At 44.1% G+C, this 22,337-nt stretch overlaps 1 long non-coding RNA gene across 1 annotated transcript; it reads right to left on the bottom strand.

Annotated features, from left to right (window-relative positions):
* Positions 1-1,688: 1,688 nt before the first annotated feature.
* On the bottom strand, positions 1,689-21,518 carry LOC118719477. The gene is made up of 3 exons (XR_004988159.2): positions 21,505-21,518; positions 2,663-2,669; positions 1,689-2,000 (listed from the first exon to the last, which is right to left on the bottom strand). It is a non-coding gene; the product is annotated as an uncharacterized LOC118719477 (long non-coding RNA).
* Between the last annotated feature and the right edge of the window lie 819 nt (positions 21,519-22,337).

Below are 22,337 nucleotides of genomic sequence, written 5' to 3'. Positions count from 1 at the left end.
GCTCTGAACTGTTTAAAACTATGAGGGATCACACTGCCAAGGGATATGGTTTTAGTTTAAGTTTGGTGTCCAAGGTGCTCTAATGGTGCAGCTGCACTGACAGAAGTTATTTCCCAACTAAAGGTGTCGTATGAGAATGTAAATCAACACACTGCTTCCTTTTTAAGAAAATTCTGCAATGAAAAAAATTTACCTGAACTAAACAGTGTCTAGTTACATAGTAAAAAATGGTGAATTGTGCAAGAGGTAATTATTAAATTTGAGAAGATTCTTCATTATGTAATAGCATGAAAGCTGATGGTAACTGTTGTTGCACGCTGAGATAAGATGCTTACTTAAGGACATAGTTCTATTAGGAATGTTTAAATTTGAAAGGAATTTTTAGCGTTCCTAGGAAGTAAAAAAAAAACAAAAAAAAAACACCCACCTTTTCAAGATCCCAATCTTTTAATCATGTGGTTTGGACAAAGGACTTATTTATTTGTGTGATATTTTTGGCATTTAAAAAAAAATTTTTTTAAACCTCCCTGTGAAGCCATCAAGTCCAGGATTTTGTTTGCTGTGTGTTTTGTTTTGTTTTGTTTTGTTTTGTTAAATATGTTTTTATAGATTTTTGTAGAGAAAGAGGAAGGGAGAGGGATAGATAGATAGCTAGATAGATAGATAGATGATAGATAGATGTGGCTCCAGCACACTCCCTACTGGGGATCCTGGCATGTGCCCTAACCAGGAATCAAACCAGTGACCTCTTGGTTCATGGGTCAATGCTCAACCACTAAGCCACACTGGCCAGGCATTTTTTGGGCATTTTTTTTATGTTCTTTCTACTTCTAAGCAAGGAAAGAATACAACATGATTTTCAATGCAGATAAGATTGAAGAGCAAAATGGAGTTAGAAGCTTAAAAGAACAGAATTTTCATAGATTGTGATAATGTTTCATAATTTAACAATTTTCTATAAAGTACTTGATCATCTTGATATTGCACATCTGTGAAACGTTATGGCCAAATGCCTTACAGATTTGACCGAACTGTTTACATTTTATTTCTATCAAAAAAGGATCTATGCATGGGAAATTCACAGATCCAGAAACCATTACTTTAATTGAAAGATGATTTGATTTATATACCCTAATAGGATAAGTTGGTAGAAAAGACAATATTGATAGAGAATTGAAGATGAATTTTGAAAATTAGAATCATTTGCTTCACATTGGATTCAAGTAAAGCATGAAAATCCTGAGCTTGCTGAAAATGCTTTAAAATTTCTTCTTCAGCCCTAGCCATTTTGGCTCAGTGGATTGAGCGTGGCCTGTGGACTGAAGGGTTTGATAAAGGGTACATGCTCAAGTTGCAGGCTCAATCCCCAGCAGGGGGCGTGCAGGAGGCAGCTAATCAATTATTCTCTCTCATCACTGAAGAGTATTGCTCTCCCTCTCCCATCCTCTCTGAAATCAATAAAAATATATTTTAAAAGAAAAATATATTTTAAAAGAAAAAAATAATTTCTATTAAAACAATAAATAAAATAAAATTTCTTCTTCTATTCCATCAACAAACCTCTGTGAGCTGGCTTCTCCTCCACAGTTCTTATTAAAGCAAGACATACAATAGAAACAGTTTCTATAGGCATTGAAGATGAAATTACATTGTACCTACCTTCTGAGTAGTATTCTGTTCCATTCTGCCTGGATTAGGCTAACAAGTCATACATGTACATTTGTCTATTAAAAAACCTTCCTGTTAATAAATATGGTGTTCATTCAAAGTGAGGAAACACTATCTTTCACTTAGAATTTGTTGTCTAGTTACGATTGCAGAACAACAAACGTTATTAGCATAGAAGCAATTCTCTGTATTAATCACCTATAGTATGCACATTCAATGAACAACACATACAGATTTTGCAATTATGTTATTTTTTCCCTGTTGTGTTTGTTCTGATTATTTTTGTTGGAATGTAATGTTGTCTGTTGAATCTGATAATAAAAATTAGATTTCTGTTTTGTATGTCTTTGTTTTTAAATGTAATGTATCTATGGATTTGTTTTTATCATATTTTACAAATGGATTGGTTTGCAACAGATTTAAAAAATGTTTTAAATTGCCGAAACCAATTTGGCTCAGTGGATAGAGCGTCGGCCTGCAGACTTAAAGGTCCCGGGTTCGTTTCCAGTCAAGGGCATGTACCTTGGTTGCGGGCACATCCCCAGGAGGGGGTGTGCAAGAGGCAGCTGATTGATGATTCTCTCTCATCGATGTTTCTAACTATCCCTCTCTCTTCCTCTCTGTAAAAATTAATAAAATATTTTTTAAATGTTTTAAATTGGTCATGCACCACTGTTCTATATGTCAATTTCATCTATAAGGTGAGGATAAACTGACAACTTTGAATCAATCACAATTTTGGATGGTGTGAAGTCCAGAAGTTAGGAAAAAAAGGGGGCCATTTTATTCCAGCATAAAAGACGAACATTGCTCTGAGTTTCACTTCTTCATCTTTCCATGAGAGGGCAGTCGAGAAGTACTTATAGTTGTCAGGTGCATCATAAAACTAAACTTGCCCTTAAACCAAGAAATTGTAGCATGCAGGAAAAAATTAAACAGAGCCAAATCAATTAACCAGTGGACATGTACTGAGCACCAATACTGTCCTGACCACATTGAAACTCACTAAAGAGTTTGAAACCCACTGTCTATATATTTGTAGCTAAAATCCCAGATAGTCCATGAAAATGAGACAACACAAGCCAGAGTCAGTTTTGCAAGATGAAAAGAGTTCTGGAGATTGGTTGCATGGCAGTGTGAATATACTAGTACATAACATGACTGAACTGTACATCTTAAAATGATTAAAATGGTGAATTTTGTATTATGTGTAAGATAGATATAGGGATAGAGGAGAGAGAGGAGGTAGGGAGGAAGAGAGAGAGATTGAGAAGAAGAAGAAGAAGAAGAAGGAGAAGAAGAAGAAGAAGAAGAAGAAGAAGAAGAAGAGGAGGAGGAAGAAGAAGAGGAGGAGGAGGAGGAGGAGGAGGAGGAGGAGGAAGAAGGGAAGAAGCAGGAGGAGGAAGAGGAGGAGGAGGAAGAGGAGGGAAGAATGAATGAGATGGGAAGAGAAAGAAAAAATTCTTCAGACCAAAACTCCCAGGGGGGCTGTGCAGGAACGGTATACAGTGACAGCTCCAGGTCACAGATGTAGAAAAGAGTGGAGATAGATAGCACATCACAAGGATAGTTGAGTTTTTACTTTGGGGCACATGACACACACATGTATACACACACGTGTACTTTTTTCTGAGGGCTACTACAAATCTGTTTTCTGGCTGATTCCTTTAGAGCCCCTTTTTATCCATTCAACGTTTACTGCGCACGTGCTTTCCTCCAGCCACTGTGGAAGGCTCTAGGTGGGGCGCAGCTGTGAAGAGACAGACAGCTTCTGCTCTCAAAATGTTTAGAGAATATGATTTTTTTCTGTTTGAGGCCCTGGAGATCCTGGAAACCTTTTAATTCAGGTCAGCATTGTCTTCAAACATTGACAAGAGGGCCACTTGGATCTACCATCTCTCGTGTGTTGTCTGAAAAGTGGGGATGACAAGAAAGCAAGAGGGAGAGTAACTACAGAGCCACAGAGCCAGCCAGGGTTGCCTTGACAACAAGATCAAAGACAACAGCCAAGCCCTGGAGGTGCCAGGGCCGGGCTCTGAGCCTTGGCCAATGGTCCACGGAAGGATGTCACCTTTTGACTCCAACAGAACTTGACTGAAGTGAGTCTTTGAAATCCCAAGGAAGAGGGGCCCACGCACGGAGGAACTCATCCCACGTCGACTCCAGCCTTGTTCCGATCCTGTAGGAACACAGGATGTTCTCACTCCAAAGGTTAAGTCTGCTGTAAGAGCTTGGCTTACGAATCAAACAAGCCTAAGTTAAAACTCAGGCTGGGCTTCCTGGTAGCCATATAACCTTGGACAAAATCTGTATGTCTGAGCCCCAGTTTTCCCATTTCTAAAGTGGAAATAATAATAGGAGCACCTCAAAAAGTGTTGTGAGGATGAAATTACATAATGCATGTGACATTAGCACAGTGCCTGACATGCAATAAGCACACAACTAATGCTGGCTTTTAAAAACTAAGCAGAATTGGAGCACAGAGATCACCTCACCTAACTCCTTCATTCCACGATGACAGAACTGAGGCCCAGAGGGCTATCGATAGTGGAAAGATTGTGAATTTTGGAGTTAGACCTAGTTGTGAATCCTGGATCTACCAGTAATCTCTCTTAACCTTAGTTTCCTGACCTGACACCAAGGCCCTGGCATATGGTAGTTGCTCAGTAAAATGTTCCTTTGTTTCTTTCCTTCTCTTTGGTTGTCTAGAGTCATACATGGTCCCAAATTTATTTAATATTTTTTATTTTATTTATTGATTTTAGAGAGGAAGGGAGATAGAGAAACATCAATTGTTGTTCCACTTACCCATGCATTCATTCATTGATTCTGGCACATGCCTTGACAGGGATTGAACCCAAAACCTTGGCGCATGGGGGCAGTGTTCTAACCAACTGAGATACCCCGCTAAGGGTAAACACCCAGGACTCAGGGAGTTCATGCTGACCTTCATGATCCAAATGTGAAAGTCAAGCAGATCTCAGCTCAAATCCAGTTCTTGACCTTGGGCAAGTCACTAGTCCTCTTTCTGCTGCAGTTTACTTGTCTGTAAAATGAGAGTAATAGTACCTGCCTTACAGCGCTCACACTTGTTTGAAGTGTCCCATAAATGTTTATTATTATGTCCTGCAACCATGACTCTCATTCATTCATTCATTTTTCATTTATTTTTCATTTATTTGTGTGTCAGGCTGATATCAAAGCCAAGATTCACAGAATTAGACAAGGCTCCTGCGCTCCCAGTCTAGAGGAGATTTAAGCAATGGCTGTATGACTGGGTAAAGGGTTTTGAGGAGAGGCTGGGCCGCCTGTGGTTAAGAGTACAGGCCTGACGGTCAGACATCCGAGGTTTGACCTCAACGCTGCTACTCTGTGATCTTGTGTAAGTTACTCACCTCTCTATGCCCCTATAAAATAGAGGTTACCACTCCCCATAGCGAGGACTTGTGTAGACTTGTCCAAAGAATAGAAATATAAGTACAAAGGGCATCAGTAGCATTTGGGGCAGACTGCCGACTCCCAGAGAAAGAATGAGGGAAACGAAGGAGAATTTCAATGCAGTTCCTACACGTCAGTCCTTTCACATTTTAAAATGTTTCCACCAGCCAAACCACAAAGGGACCCTGGAGAGTTTTTGTTGCCAAAGACTCACAATTTGTAGGTGAGAAAATCAGGCCAGAGAGGAAAAGTGGCTTGCCCAGGTGAGATGGACAGAATCATGATCCCAAATATGTCCAAGTCCTAATCCTCACAACCTATGATTACCTGGCAAAAGGTGCCAGCTTGGTTAAACGAAGAATTTGGAGGTGTGGAGATTATCCTGAATTATTTGGGTGGGCCTAATGTAGTCACAGGGATCATTGTAAGGCAAATGAGACAGGAGAGGCAGAGAAGCAGAGGTTGGAGTGATGTGGGCCAGAGCCAAGGAATGCACATGTGAACAAGGGCCTCTGCTCTCTCCATTCCCCTTCCCCCCAAGGGTGCCCTTCCTTTGATCTGAACCCTCATTTCCTGCTATTTGTCCCTGGAACCCAATTTGCTACTTTCAGCTTTGATAAAATACCCTCTTCCCCACCCCTGCCTTCAGAGACAAAGCCAGAGCCTCCCTCTCGGAAGTGGAAGCCAGGAGTGTCAACAGAAAATGAATGGCATTCTCTGTGGCAATCTTCTCAGGAAAGAACTCGCCCCAGATGAGATTTGTGAACAAGGCTGATGAGATTTGGGACCTGTAACTAACAGCAGATAAACAGCCATCTAACTAATTATCATGGTTCCTCGGGGAGACAAGACGTGGTAGCTGGGGTGAAAAATCGGCAGGAGATAATAGAGCTTGTGTTTCCAGAACAAGACAGGGAAGAAAAGGCCTTGAGAGGCTAGGAGGTCAAATTTATGTATCTGGACAGAAATATTTCTAGAGTGGAGGAGAGAAAGCGATCAGGTTACAGCTGCTGGAGAGAGAAAAAAAGGAACAAAACCTAGGGTTGACCTGCCGTTAAGATCACCAGCATTGTTGGACGTGGCAGATGGGCACATAAACTGGAAAGAAGGTTTGGCAAAGTTGTTTGTCAGTATGGACCAACAATTCTCCTTTAGGAAACTCAATATAGGGGAGAAATAAAGGACATTCGCTTCAGCACGGTTTATAACAGTGAAAATGCCCAACAGTATGAGATTTGTTGAATAAATGATGGTTTGGCCATATGGTAGGGCACTATGCCACACATTTTTTATAAAATGATGCTGTAGAAGACAATTTAAAGACACCAGATGATGTGAATACTCAGAAGTGAAAAGAGTAGGTGTAAGACCACATGGTAGTAGGATTCCATTTTTGCTTTAAAAAAATAATAATACACATGCCCTACCTGGTTTGGCTCAACAGAAAGAACGTCAGCCTGTGGATTGAAGGGTCCCAGGTTCGATTCCGGTCAAGGACACATGCTCAGGTTGCGGGCTTGATCCCCAGTGTGGGGCATGCAGCAGGCAGCTGATCAATAATTTTCTCTCATCATTAATGTTTCTGTCTCTCCCTCTTCCTTCCTCTCTGAAAATAAAGAAAAATAATTTTTAATAAAAAAAACCTGGCAGGACAATTATTATAGTACTACCAACACTTCCCTTTGGATGATAGAATGAGAGGCGGTTTTAATTTTTTCCTTTTGGTGTATTAATGTTTTCCATAGTCACTAATTGACATGCATTATCTTTGCAAATGGAAGTTATCCATTAAAAAAAAAAAAATAGTTCAGCCCAGCTGGTGTGGCACAATGGTTGAGCATCAACCTATGAACTTGGAGGTCACAGTTCGATTCTCAGTCAGGGCATGTGCCCGGGTTTCGGACTCATTCCTGTCAGGGGGTGCAAGGGGCAGCTGATTGGTTATTCTCATCATTGATGTTTCTCTCTCTCTCTTCCTCTCCTTCCTCTCTGAAATCAATAAAAATATATTTTAAAAAAATAGTGCTGGGTGATGATATCCAGTTTATGCCTGGATCTTCCCATATATTATCTCATTTGTACTTCAACATCACTTACCTCCCTTTAAAGAATTCCCCGGTCCCTCTGTGCTCCTTGTACATTCTGAGCAGCCTTCTGCTTATGTGAGAGCCTTGGCCTGTCTTATCCTCAGGAGGGAACAATACTGCTGCTGCTACTGGACTCAAGGACTTGCCTTGTAAACGAATACATTCATTTCCTGTGGTATTATCCCCACTCTTGTTAATTACTTAGGATAAATTGGTCCCTCCAGACATGATTAGGGCTGGGGGAGCTGGAGGATCAAGGCCCAGGATCCATGCTGGCATGCTCTGGCTACCCTGTCTGGTTTCCTGCCCGGCCTCCTCCTCTCTAGCTCCCAGTGGGTTACTTAACTGAAGCTGTGGCTTCTGTAAGTACCAGAAGCCGGGTGATCCTCCAGCACATGCTGACCCAGGCAGGGCACTGAGATAAACGCTGTTTCCATCGTCCAGGTTGAGAGGAGAGGAATGCGTCTAAATGCACTTGATTTCCATACCACGTAGTTAGCACAGTGCATGGCTGGAGAAGACATTCAGTCCTTATAGAATGTATCCATGGTTACAGGAAACCAGCCAGGTCACACTCACTGCCAGCGGCTGCCTTTTCTCTCCTCTTAGATCAAACATTGCCCAAGTGGCAGAGAAGTGAGCAAACTGTTAGTGTTTTCTGAAGACCTGCACTAACTATGTCCTGTTTGTCTGAAATGACTAAAGGAAAGGTGACAGAAAGAACTACTGAGGGCCTTCCTGGGATCGGTATTCTATTCTTTCTGATAGTCATTCATTCATTCGTTCGTTCACTCATTCATTCGACAAATATATGGCTTGTTGAATGTCTGCTGTGAGCTAAATCTTGTACTGGATACTAGAGAGAATAAACAGGTAAAAAGGATGCCAGGAAAAGAGCTTCTTACTAAAAACATAGGATTTTTTTTTTCTATGTCTATGAAGTTTTTTCTCCCCTTAATCCCTTCACCTTTTATACCCACCCCACCCCCACCAGCCCCCTTCCCTCTGACAGTTGTCAGTCTGTTCTCTCTTTCTATTTTGTTTGTTAGTTAATTTTGTTCATTACACTCCACATATGAGTGAAATTATATGGTACATACTTGTCTTTCTCTGACTGGCTTATTTTTCTTAGCATAAGTCTCTCTTGGTCCATCCATGCTGATGCAAAAGGTACCATTTACTTCTTTTTATGACCCAGTAGTATTCCATTGTGTAAATGTACCACAGCTTTTTTTAATCCACTCATGTACTGATGGGCATTTGGGCTGCTTCCAAATCTTGGCTACTACAAATAAACGCTGTAATGAACATAGGGGCACATATATTCTTTTGAATTAGTTTCTTTTGATATATTCCCAGAAGAGGAATCGTTGCATCATTTTTTGAGGAAACTCCATACTGGTTTTTAAAAATTATTATTATTTTTATATATTTCAGAGAGAAAGGGAGAGAGAAAGAGATAGAAACATCAATGATGATAGAGAATCATTAATCAGCTACCTTCTGCATGCCCCACAAACCCACAATGCCAAAGTTGTGGGCTTAATCCCCAGTAGGGGGCGTGCAGGAAGCAGCCAATCAATGATGCTCTCATCATTGATGTTTCTCCCCCTCTTCCTTCCTCTCTGAAATCAATATATATATATGGTTCAAAAAGTATAGGATTTAAAATTTGTTTTTAAATTATTATACAGTAAAATTGACTTTTTTCTTCTTTGCACTTTAATATGTATAGATTCCTATAACTAGCATCACAATCAGAATACAGAACAAAATGTAGAATTTTAATTTCTATTGACTTGAGGAAACTGAGGTCCAGAGAGCTTCAGTGACGCCCCTGATGTTGACACCGATGACAGAGGAAATGTGGGTTTGCCGTGGAGTCAGGGAGAGGCTCGGTGGCCCAACATTGGTCCTCGAAGTGGAAATCCCCTGCTTTTGTGAATGATCGCAGGCTTCTTGGTGTCAGTGACGTCTACGCTGTAGACCTTCAGAAAGCCTGCTGAATTTAGAATTCACTGGGCCCAGCGGTTTATTCTCTAGGTGTAAGGCTTGTCTGGAATAGCCAATTTTAGTATTTTGACTCACTTTCTTTAAAAAAAAAAAAAATGTGAATACAAGGTAATCTTTTGCCAGTGACTCCTGGTCACTTTGGTGGTGACTGTAAGTGAGAATTCAAAATGAAACACTTATTTTTCTGACTCCTCTCTTGGGGAAAGTGTGTTTGCTGCCCTATCACAAGCCCACGTTTGTTTTAGTACTCACCAGAAGATGTTTTTCCATTAATTTTTAGAGAGAGTGGTAGAGAGAAAGACAGAGAAATATCAATGTGAGAGAGACACATTGGTTGGTTGCCTCCTGCACAAGCCCCAACTAGGGCACATTCCACAACCAAGGTGCATGCCCTTGACCAGAATCGAACCTGGGACCCTTTAGTCTAAAGGGTTTGGCTCAGTCTAGCCACTGAGCCAAACCCTCTATACACAAGCCCATGCTTAACCTGTTACATTTCATGGAAAATCTACAGCTCTATACTGGAAAATAAATACTTCAGTTATGTGAAAATTGTAAACTGGAAGTCAATCAAGTTGAATAAAAGGTCAAGAGCCTCTTCAAAGGAGTGTCACATGCTCACAACACCCAGTACTTAATTACACCTGTTAAATCATCTTCTGTGGCAGTTGAAAGCACTTCGGGAACTTTTTAACGCAGCATTTTTACTTTAGTTGATATAACTAATAAATGCACATGATAAAAACGACATCGAGTAACCAATCCCTCCCTCCATCCCCAGACCTGAGTCCCTCGGTCTCCCTTTTCAGAGGCAAACACTATAGCCAGTTCCCCATGTTCCCTTTTAATAAGTTGCAATCAGAAGGCATTTATTGATTGTCTGTAGAATGTGCATTTATTATATACTGCCTAAAAGAAATATGCCATCTCATTTCTCCTGACTCCATTCAATGAATTCAACTGGGAGCCAGCACCAGGGACACAAGGACCAATAAGGTAGCTGTGGCTTTCAAGGAGCTTCTACTAGAGCATAGGGAGGAAGTACATGTAAACAGGACTGAGCCCTAGCAGGTTTGGCTCAGTGGATAGAGCGTTGGACTGCAGATTGAAGGGTCCCAGGTTTGATTCCACTCAAGAGCATCTTCCTCAGATGCAGGCTTCTCCTGGCCCTGACCCTGGTTGGGACTCATGCAATTTCACATCGATATTTCTCTCTGTCTTTCCCTCTCTCTCTAAAAATCAATGGAAAAATATTCTCAGTGAGGATTAAAAAATAATAATAAAATAATAATTTTAAAAAGAATATTAAAAAAATAAAATAAACAGGACTGAACACAGGATGCTGGGATTGGTGGCCCCCATGCCCCCGGTTTCCACCCATTTGGTCCTGACCCATCCACCATGGGTGCCATTTGGTGTCAATGGCTGGTCGTCTAGATTTAGTTGCAGGCTGGTGCAAGGCCTCCAAGGCAGGGCTAAGCTTGCCTTCCTGGTGGAAAGGAGATTTCTCTCCTCCAAGTCTCTAACAGGACCCCAGAGGCCATCCTCACAGCATGTGACGCTAGCCTGGAGCATGCCTCATGAATGCTTTCCTCCCAAACTGCTTGAAATTCCCCCCCTACCATCATCCCTGGGCTGGAAAGGACTTTAGAGGGTGTGGCCCACCCCCTTCTTAGACCCCCCTTCCCTCACATCACATCCCCATCATAGGGACTTCCAGCCTTGGGGAGGGCTGGGTGGGAACAAGCCAGTGACCAGGAACTCCCTCCCTGGGGCAGCCTACTCAGTGGCCACACAACACAAATGGTCAGGCAGATCCTCCCTATGATGACACCAGGCACTGTTCCCAGTGCAGGATTACCCAACAGGCTGACCTAACAGAGCTGGTAGGATCAGCAGAGTGGAGGCACTTGAAAGCATAACAATGTTTTTCAAAGGACACTGATAACTGCTAGTATAAAAAAATAAATGAAAGCACCGAAGTGGTCATTGTGGGGCGGGGGGGAAATGCCCAAAATTTGTTGGATCTCCTTATACTTGTTCTTAGGATTTAGATCGCTTTGTTTTGTATTCCCGGGGGGAGGGGGGGGGGGCAAGAAATGCCATAATCTTTAGAGGTTTAAGACTTCTAAAGACCTTAAACGGTCCAGATGGTCCCAGATTCTGCTGTCTGCATTTCCCCAGAGGAAGTCTCCTCCTCCAGAGAGCCCTTCAAACATCTGAGCACTTCCTCCAGTCTCACACTCAACATTCCTTTCAGTTTGTCAACTTCCAGGAAGCCCTTTCTGAGCACCTGGGGGAGAATGGGGTTTTCCCCCAAGCCACGGAGCCCTGAATGCTTTTATTTGTCTCTCCTACTTGGTGTGCTGACTGACCCATGTCCACAGAGACCACAATACCCCCTGCCTGGGTGCCCACGAGGTCAGTGACTACTCCTTGAGTTCATGGCTGGTGTTTGAGCATCCACCTACTGGTCCCCATCAGCCTTACGTCACCAGCCTCAAGGGGTGGGGATTGTCTCTTTGTTTCCTTCCCCAGCCCTGGGACACCCAAGATCTTCCCAGGCTCTCCCTAGCAGGGCTGTGGGATAGGGCTGGAGCCCCTCAGCCTGGTAGATGAGGGCACAGGAGGGGGTGACTAAGCCTTCCCAGCAGCCTGGGGGGTGAGGGTTGGGGGGAGTCATAGATAACGTGGCTCTTATTGCTAAACAGGGCATGGCAGAGTGAGGGCCCCAGAGAACAGGGGACCTTGAATGGAACAGGAAGTGGTCACTGTGATTCAACCACAGAGCTTTTCCCTGAGTGTCATCTGTTAAGAGTGACACAGCTTTTGGGGAAAGTCACTGTGCTGAGGTGAGGGCGTGGGTGGGTGGGGGGATGTTCAAGTTACAGGCTAGTGACACCGCAGAAACTGGGCAGCGAAACCAGGAAGGAGAGCAGCCTCCTGCAGTGTTTCCGGCCAGGTGGAAAAATGCTTACTGGAGTTACTTTACTGCTTACTTCTCTGAACCTCTATTTCCTTGTCAATATAATGGGAATGATGATAGAGTCTACTAGCCAAGTTGTTGTGAAAATCAAATGAGATGTTATATGTTTATCACTTAGGAGAGAAGTTGGTATAAGGCTGTGGTCGGCAAACTGCGGCTCGAGAGTCACATGCGGCTCTTTGGCCCCTTGAGTGTGGCTCTTCCACAAAATACCACGGCCTACGTGAGTCTATTTTGAAGAAGTGGCGTTAGAAGAAGTTTAAGTTTAAAACATTTGGCTCTCAAAAGAAATTTCAATTGTTGTACCATTGATATTTGGCTCTGTTGACTAATGAGTTTGCCGACCACTGGTATAAGGTAAGTAAAAATAAACAACAGTGCTGAGATCGGTTTGGCTCAGAGGATAGAGCGTCGGCCTGTGAATTGAAAAGACCCAGGTTCAATTCCGGTCAAGGGCATGTACCTTGGTTGCGGGCACATCCCCAGTAGTGGGTGTGCAGGAGGCAGCTGATTGATGTTTCTCTCTCATCGATGTTTCTATCTATCCCTCTCCCTTCCTCTTTGTAAAAAATTAATAAAATATATTTTTTAAAAAATAAAAAGTAAACATTAATTAATATTTTTTATGATCAGGGATTCTCAGAGGTGGAAGTCTTAGCCTGAATCCTCTATAAAGTGCCAAGAAGGGCAGTGATGTTCCCAAAGTCTCCCATAACTAACCAGAGCCACAGCTGTGCCTAGAACCCAGATCTGCTTTTCAGTCCTTTTCCCTCTTTCTTTTCCCGTCCCCTCCTTCTTCATCATCCATTTTTCATTGGGGCCTTGTTTGCAGTTAATTCTCATAGAGCATAGGCAAAACTGTTCCATCTTTCAGAAGCCATGTCATTCAGAATGCTTCCATACATCTTTTCATTGATTCCTTAAAATTCCGCCCTCAGCCTCTCCCACTCCAGGAAGTCTCCCTGGATTAAACCTCCTCCAGGACTCTAATCCCTCCCCCTCAGCTATTAGCCAACATCCTGATCTAGCAACTGCTTCTGCAACTCTCAGCATCTAACACAAACATATGGGGAAGGGACAATGCCCTTCAAACATGGATCTTCAAATCATCAAACTTGTAAGCTTGTAAAAAAAAAAAAAATACTAAAAGTACTTTAATAAAAAAAATTAGTAACAGCCCTCTTTATTTGAGCATTTATTTTATGTCAGGTTCTCTTCTGATTATTTAGCTGGAATATTTTTAAATATGCATTTGTAATATTCTCAGCAAGTTAGAATTCCTCAGTAGCTTTTTTTTTATATATAATGTTGACATTTGTGTTATTTGCCACACATTTTTTTAATAAATCTTTATTGTTCATATTATTACAAAAGTTCCTCATTTTTTCCCCTCCACCAGGTTCCAACCCCACCCTCTGCCCTTTCCCCACCTGCCACTGTCCTCATCCATAGGTGCACAGTTTATGTTCAGTCTCTTCCCGAACCCCCCTCTCCTCTTTTCCACGAGAATTGTCAGTCCACTCCCCTTCTGTACCTCTGATTCTGTTATATTCAACAGTTAATATTGTTCATCAGGTTTTTTAATTCCCTTGGTTTTTAGATTCACTTGTTGATAGTTACATATTTGTTGTTCATAGTTTTTATCTTTATTTTCTTCCTCTTCCTAAAGAACCCCCTTCAGCAATTCATATAATTCTGGTTTGGCGGTGATGAACTCCTTTAGCTTTTTTTTATTTGTGAAGCTCTTTATCTCGCCTTCGATTCTGAGTGATAGCTTTGCTGGGTAGAGTATTTTTGGCTGTAGGTTCTTGTTATTCATCACCTTGAATATTTCTTGCCATTCCCGTCTGGACTGCATGGTTTCTGTTGAGAAATCAGCTGACAATCATATGGGTGCTCCTTTAAAGGTAACTACCTGCTTTTCTCTTGCTGCTTTTAATATTCTCTTTGTCTTTTGCTCTTGGAATTTTAATTATGATGTATCTTGGTGTGGTCCACTTTGGATCCCTTTTGATTGGGGTTCTGTGCGTGTATTTGCCACAAATTTTTAAAAATATATATTTTTTGATTTCCAAGAGGAAGGGAGAGAGAAAGAAAGGTGGTAATATCAACAACGAGAGGGAATTATTGATTGGCTACTCTTGCATGCCTCCTATTGAGGATCAAGCCTGCAACCCAGGCATGTACCCTTGCCCTAGCTGGTTTGGCTCAATGGATAGAGCATCAGACTGTGTACTGAAGGGTCCTAGGTTCAATTCTAGTCAAGGGCATATGCCCAGGTTATGGGCTTGATCCCGAGAAGGGGGCATGCAAGAGGCAGCTGGTCAATGATTCTCTCTCATCATTGATGTTTCATTCTCTCTCCCTCTATCGCTTCCTTTCTGAAACCAATCGTGTGCGCGCATGCGCGCGCACACACACACACACACACACACACACACACACACATAGATATCTCAAACCTGGGACCCTTCAGTTCATAAGTTGACGTTCTATCCAATGAGCCAAACCGGCTAGGGCTCCTCAGTAGCTTTCATTCTTCCCTGGTTCCCAGCAGCTTACTCAAGGCAGGAGCAGCTGTGGACAGCTTCAGTCACAGATGAGGCCACAGAGCACCCAGAGGTGGACAGGGACTGGAGGGGGGCAAAGATCTGACAGACACCTGAGGACAACCATCCAAACACATTCATTGTGATTTTAAACATGTTTCTGAGGGAAGACCCGTCCCCTCTGGTTTGTGTCTGATTCCCTCAGTTCAGTGGCAGCCTGAGGGTAGGTTACCAGATCCCTGGTGTAAAGTCCAAAATCTTTAGGGGACATTCTCAGGCTAGTGGGTTCTGCATCCTCTCCCCACCCCCCACCCTATCCCTCACCCCCCATCCCCCACTACCACGATCTCTGAGACCTGGCTCCTTCCCCTGGCGCCTGACCCTGAGTTGCCTACATCAATGAACTTTGCTGTCATTTCCCCCAATAAACTGGTGGTGTCGTTCAGCTGGGTTTCTGTGCATTTCCTTCCCTGTCTTGAACACGCCCCCTTACCCCTTATTTGCTGCCTAAGGACATTCATAAAAATACTCCATTGGGGACTATGTCCTCCGATAAAACTATGGGCTCCTCAAAAGAGGGACTGGGATTTAATCTTAATAAAACTTCATTTACTAAAACAGGCTGCAGACCTATGGGCCATTGTTCGCTGATTTTATTTTTTAATATTGCATTGAAATAGTATTTATTCTTGGTCACTGAGTTTTTTGGCACCCTCTCCTTAGGTTTTTGTACTCACAGTAAGTGCCCCACTCTTTTCACACTACTTCCGGTTTGTGTGTATTTCCAGAGCCCAGCATACTTCCTGGAGGAGTGTGAGCTCAGTTCTCATAGTTGAATAAATGAATGGAGAAATGAATGAAGTGGAAAGGACACCAGACTGGGCATCGAGAGCTCTGAGGTCCGGACTCTGCCATGATGTGATCCAGGCATATTCCTTAACCCTGCAGACCTCCGTTTTCTCATCTGTGAAAGGCACAGAGCGTACTGGACAATCTCACAGGATGGTTTCATTGCCCTTTGCCCTCCTCAGATACTCTGGTTACTTCACTAGCACACTGTGGCTGGGGCAGAGCCTGGGTACCCAGTGGGGACCCTGGACAGGCCCGGGATGGACTCAGGACCACGTGGGCATCCCCGTCCTGGACACTGCAGGGTAAAGGTGAGCGCCCTCCCCTCCGGCCTATCCAAGCTGGTCAGGCTGGGGCACATCCTCTGTGGCCGGCTCCTCCCCGGGAGCATGCGGGTACCCATTGCACAATCGCTGCCCTGCCCCGCCGCCCTGCCGGAGGAATGCAGCCAGGGCAGTTCCCGTGGGGCTCCCAGCTCAGGGTGGGCCCCTCTCCTTGGCTGGGCGATCAGAATCACACTCGGCAAAATATTAATTATTGTTGCTTCTGAAGCCCCACCACCGGAGGGTGCCTGGCCTGCCCAGGAAGTCCAAATAATCAGCATCTCTGGCATTTTAGTCACTCCCAGCAGAGAGCTTGGTCACCAGAGAGGAGAATAGGAAACACTTCAAGAAGAAAGAAAGAAGCCCTAGCCGGTTTGACTCGGTGGATAGGGCGTCAGCCTGTGGGACTGAAGGGTCCGGGGTTCTATTCCAGTCAAGGGCACATGCCCAGGTTGCCGGCTTGATCCCAGTAGGAGGTGTGCAGGAGGCAGCCCATCAATGATTCTTTCTTATCATTTTTTTTCTCTCCAGAATTTCTGCTCTTTATTTATTTATTTATTTTTTTAAATATTTTATTGATTTTTTCTTTCTTATCATTGATGCTTATATCTCTCTCTCCCTATTCCTTCTTCTCGGAAATCAACAAAATTATATATTTTTAAAAACAGAAGAAAAAAACCTTATTGTCTAAGAGAATTTTTACATGATTCTTTTTCTTTTCTAGAAGAGGTTGAGAGGCATAAGAAAACCATCCAAGTCCCAAGCTGACGAGAGGCAGGGCCGGGGCATTCTCCATTCTCCATGGCAGGAGGTTTCCCAGGCGGGACACGCCACCCAGTCTGATCTGCAGTTGAGCATGTTGGGCACTTGAGAAGACAGTGGGCAGCCTGGCGGCATCAGGTGACGGTAGGATTGTGGTGGCAGTGAAAATGCCCCATCAGAACACCGTGTGGCCTGGTGCATCTGGAGGGCTAAGCCTCTAACCTGCATCAGATCTGCGAGGATTTCACCAATCAGCTCCTTGAACAAGGTTCCTTGGAACAAAGTGCTTAATTGATGCGGATTTGGGGTTCTGAAGAAGCATTCCAGAATCAGAAGCGTTTTTTGAAAAACACTCACACTTTATAAAATGCGTACCTCTCCCTCGCCCCTGCCCCCTGCCAGACAGTAGAAACAACACTTGGGCGATGATTCTCTCCCGGCTACCGGATATTTTGCAGCTCTTAGGGATGACAATTGCAGAGGGTCTTTAATAGCATAAGGAAGTGCAAAGGCTGGGAGGTAGGGTACACAACTGTGCACACAGGATAGCTGTTTGGAAGGAAAAAGAGGAAGAATGAAAGAACCAAAAAGCAATGTATAGTAAACAGATTGGCAGGAAACACCACAACGTCGGTGCAGTTTTCAGTGGGTGGTAGGTGATTTCTCTCTCTTCTTCCAAGTTTTCAGTATCTTTCTATGGCATATGTTACTTCATATGCCGTCCGTGGCCTATATTTAAAAATATGTTTTATGTTTAAAATGCTATTTGTATCTTACTGTATAAGAAAGTGGCTAATAACAGTAGTAATCATGATAACAACAAGCATGGTAAACTATGAGCATTTACTGGGTTTCTGGCACTATGCTAAGAATCTTACTTGCTTTTTTTTTTTTTTTTTTTAATCCTCATAGCAGTCCTGTGAGGTGGACGTTATTAACGTGTCCATTTCACAACGGCTCTGAGATGTTAGGGCATGTCCTGCACATTGAGGTTTTTGTCTGTCCAGGATCCAAAGCTCCCTGAATAGTGTGCAGGACTTGCCCTGGTGTGGGAAGGAAGCCTCTGACCTCCCACCACTGAGGTTCAAGGTCAAATCCTCCCTGTCCAAGCTCCCTGGCTGATGCAGATACATGATAAAGGCACAGACAGTTGGTGTGCGGGAAGGTTAGAATTCCACTTGCTGTGCTGTTGGCCGCAACAGGATCAGTATCCTCATTAGATCCTCCGGGCTAAGGGATGGTTTGGTGCCTCCTGCTGCTCTGGGCCGTGAGGACTGCTGCCTTCATCCCTGCTCCTTTCCTAAGCCTGCTGCCTCCTGAACCTCTGCCAATTCTATTGCATTTTACTCCCTTCTTGGTTCAAGACAGCCGGGGCCCATCTCTTTGGCTTGTCACCCACAGCTCTGACTGCTATCGGTGAAGAGCAAATGGGAAGCAGGACTGCAACCCAGATGTGGCCATCGGAGCCCAAGCATTGAGCCAATCCCCTGTGCGACCCACTCTCCCCCAGAGAATGAGAACCATTTCCTGAACTTCTAGAAAATAACAGGAAACGGTGTCTTGAAAATTTTCTCAGCAATTAGGGTTCCCCCACCCACCTTACCACCGTGGGAGCCGGGCAAGCCGTCTTGTGAAGGGCAGGAGCCAGGTCAGGGAGGAGCCAGCCCGCGCCTCCGGTGACTTCGGTGCCATGGGATCTGGGGAGGACAGGAAGCAGAGGCAGCTCAGGCCTCGCTGGCACTTCCTGCTTGGTGCCAGAAGACTGACTCAGCAGAGTCTCCACCCCTGGCAGCCTACTTTGACCTTGGGAGTCTGGGAGAAGAACCCTTGCTTTGACCCCCATGGTACCTTGTATCTCCCTCTCCCACGCGAGGTTATGGTTGCTTGTTTACATATTCATCCCCATGCAACTGAACTTCTAGGACAGAGCTGGGCCATTTCCCCCTGAATCCCTCACGCCTGGTACATCAATGCTATTGGGATGAATGAGAGAATAAATGAATGAAGGGCTCTCCTCATCCATGCAAAGCAATGGAATGTCTTAAAGCCCGGGACTTTGCGAAGGCACCTTGGCAAAATAGAACAACTATGGGCTCTGCAGTTGACAAACCTTCCTTTAAACCCTGTCTCCCTGACTTACAAGCAAATTCTTTCTTTACCTCTCTGAACCTCACATGCAGTGTGGGGACTGTGTTAGCTCTGACACTGGGCCATTGGGAAAATAGTAAAAATGGCTGGCACACAGTAGGCCCTCAATGCATCTTAGCTTGCTTCTTCCTCCCAACACTTCATTCTTACTCACTTCCTTCTTCCTGCCACTCACTTGAGTAAATATGAACAATAGGGAAAAGATTAAACAAACTGTGGCATATCAATAGGACGAAGCATTAGGCAGCCAATAAAAATGTTGTTTAACCAGTAATTTTTAACTGAGTGGAAAATGCTCATATATTCATGTGAAGCAAAAAAAGCTAAATTATTCATTCAGCATGATCTCAGCCATATAAAATGAGTGTGCATATGCAAGCTTGTATGTGTAATGGGCAATTCTGAGGAGATACACAAGAAACTCCTAACAGTGTCTTCCTCTTGGGTAGGAATAGAAAGTTGGGATGCACTTTGACTTTTCACTTTACAACCTCTCCTATTTTAGGTATATGAAATAATAAACAATATATGTTATAATATATAGAAAAGTCTAAGTGACCATTCAACCATTCAACTATGCGCTATGATGTGCCCTGACCATGGGGAGGGGAGGCAGATACTCAACACACAGGCATGGAAAGATGGTACAAATTGATGAATCTCAGAGGGAAGGGAGGAAGGGGGAGGGGAGAGGGCAGGAAGATTTTAATCAAAGATCTTAACTAGAGATCTGGTCCACAGATTCATGCACCGGTGGGGTCCCGTGGCCTGGCCTGTGGGAATCAGGCTGAAACTGGCAATCCAACATCTCCCCGAGGGGTCCCAGATTGCAAGGCATGGCCCCCACCGGTGCACAAACCTGTGCACTGGGCCTCTAGTATATAGTATTATAATATACAGTATATAATTTTTGCCATGATTATGTATTAATTTTTAAATAAAACCCAAAAAGCAGAACAAATAAATGTTTAAATACAATAAGATTTCAACAGTGGTTATTTGGGGAGGGAAGGAATTATGGAATTAACAAAATAACTCTCTGTTTTATATTTTTCTATATTTTAAATGTGTTTTATACTAAGCTTATAACTCTTCTATAACTAGAAATAAGGCAAACATCACTTCAAGTGGTTTCCCTGGGGTAAGGGGAGGAGGAGGGAGAAGGAGCAGGTGATTGTGTCCAAAGGGCTAAGGGAGTGCGAGGTGGAACTGGGCAGAGGCACTTGTATTTTTGGAGCCATGTGGTTCCCGCTGAGTCAACTAACTAGTTGTTTGGCCCCAGCCTGCCTGTGGGGGCCGGAAAAGCTCCCACTCCTGCCCCGGTTCACTCTTAGTCATCCTCTGGGAAAGAGTAGGGGTGGGGGGAGGAGGTCAGTTAGGAGTCTCTGGAGCCTTCTAAGCAGAGAAGTCCTAGGAAACAGTCTCCATCCAGGGATGCCATCACCTGGCATTGCCACCTTGGGGACAAGCAGTAGCTGGGAGTGAGCCGGGAGGGTTGGGGGAGGGGTGTTGGGAAAGTGCCCCTCTGGCCTTTGGCAGGCAGCACCCCATCCTCCCTGGAAGCTGCTGTGGAAATTAATTACCATTTGTCCAGGGCTTTCAGATTCCCCAGATGAAAGACACCGCAGAAGGAATGTCCTGATGAATACGTGTTTATGGTATTGACTTTCCTCCCCAACACCCGTCATGACGATCACGTGCCCCTCCCCTAACCTCCCACTGCCCTCCCTCCCTGGCATCCTGGCCTCAAAGCACAGAGGTTGAGCACCAGTATCAAATGTTGCTGAAGGAGAGAGGGAAGGGAAGGGAAGGGAAGGGAAGGGAAGGGAAGGGAAGGGAAGGGAAGGGAAGGGAAGGGAAGGGAAGGGAAGGGAAGGGAAGGGAACAGCTGATCCCCCATCATCCTGCATTTCAGATGGGTAAACTGAGGTGCTCCATTTTCCCACAGGTTAAAAGAAGGAAAGATGACACAGCCTTGGACCCTGAGGAAGGAAGCCTTGGAGAGAGGGGCTACAGATGACTCTAGGCCAGAATCCAGGCCTCTGCCCCTCTTGTGGATTCAGGGGTGGGAGGAATTCCCACTCTCAGGCCATGCGTTGCCAAGCAGACTCATCCCTAGATGCACAAGGTAGATGGAGTTTATTCCAACTTCTAGCAAACTGACTTGATTCCTTGTTGATTGCTTCTGAACACTTGCCCACAGCTGAATTCTGTCATCTCCCGGCTCCATGAATTTGGATGGGAAACACTTTGGTTTTCCAAACTCTTCTCATTCTCTTTCCTTCTTCATTTTATACAAGAAGATAATTGATCTGTAAAGCTGGTTAATGTGTTTCTGGGCAGGTGTACAGAGCAAATTCAACATAGGGGCCAGCTCCTTTCTCAAGGAGACTACATTCTTATTGAAGAGTTGAGTCCTTGCTTATGAGACATTTAAACAATCATAAGGATGGGCAAGTAGAGAAAAGGCCTGAGCCTCAAAAAGAGCAGGGCAGTTGTAGACTAGAGAACTCAGCAGACTTTCCTAGGACCCAATTATGGAGGTGCAAAGGGACAGAACCTGAGTGGGGATGGTGACGAGTCCTTTGAGGCCAGAATGGAAGGTTCTTGTGAAGATAGAAGCAGGCAGATGGACAGGCCTGGTGAGATTGTGAAGGTCCTTAGATTTCAAGCTAAAAAACTGGAATTTTGCCTGGCCAGCATGGCTCAGTGGTTGAACATTGACCTATGAACCAGGAGGTCACCGTTCAATTCCCAGTCAGGGCGCATGCCTGGGTTACAGGCTCCATTCCCAGTAGGGCGTGTGCAGGAGGCAGCTGATCAATGATTCTCTCATCATTGATGTTTTTCTCTCTCTCTCTCTCTTTCTCTCTCTCTCTCTCTCTTTCTCTCTCTCTCTCTCTCTTCCCCTCCCTTCCTCTCTGAAGTCAATAAAGATATATTTAAATATATAAAAAATAATTAGGATTTTGTCCAGAGGGCAATGGAAACCCACCAAATGTTTCTGAGCCAGAAAATCCTATATAATAAAAGGCTAATATGCAAATTGTCCCCTCAGGAGTTCAACTGGGAGACAGGGAGTTTAATCGATCGCTATGGCATGCACTGACTACCAGGGTGTGGTGGGAAACATGGCGGACTACCAGCTGTGGCTGGGTGCTGAGAGAGTGAGGAAAGGATGATGCAGGGAGGCTGGGAGGGGGAGAACCTGATCAGCCCTGATCACCAGCCAGGCCTAGAGACCCTACTAGTGCATGAATTTCGTGCACTGGGCCTCTAGTAATATAATACACAGTTTGAGAGAAGGTTAAAATATTTTCACCAGGAGGTGAATCTTAGTATCTGAGTCAGCAGCTCTACCATGAAATTCACCATCCTCCGCCTCAGTACAGCCGCTGACTTTTATTTCAGCTAATGGCACGGAAGCACAAATGTCACCTCCCCCGTTGCTCTCTGACACACTACCAGTGTTATTTTCTTCATAGCTTTTATCGCCTTTGGAAATGATCTAGTT

This window comes from Pipistrellus kuhlii, unplaced genomic scaffold (genome assembly GCF_014108245.1).
Source record: "Pipistrellus kuhlii isolate mPipKuh1 unplaced genomic scaffold, mPipKuh1.p scaffold_m20_p_15, whole genome shotgun sequence".
NCBI lineage: Eukaryota > Metazoa > Chordata > Mammalia > Chiroptera > Vespertilionidae > Pipistrellus > Pipistrellus kuhlii.
This window is presented reverse-complemented; position numbering and strand designations above follow the sequence as displayed.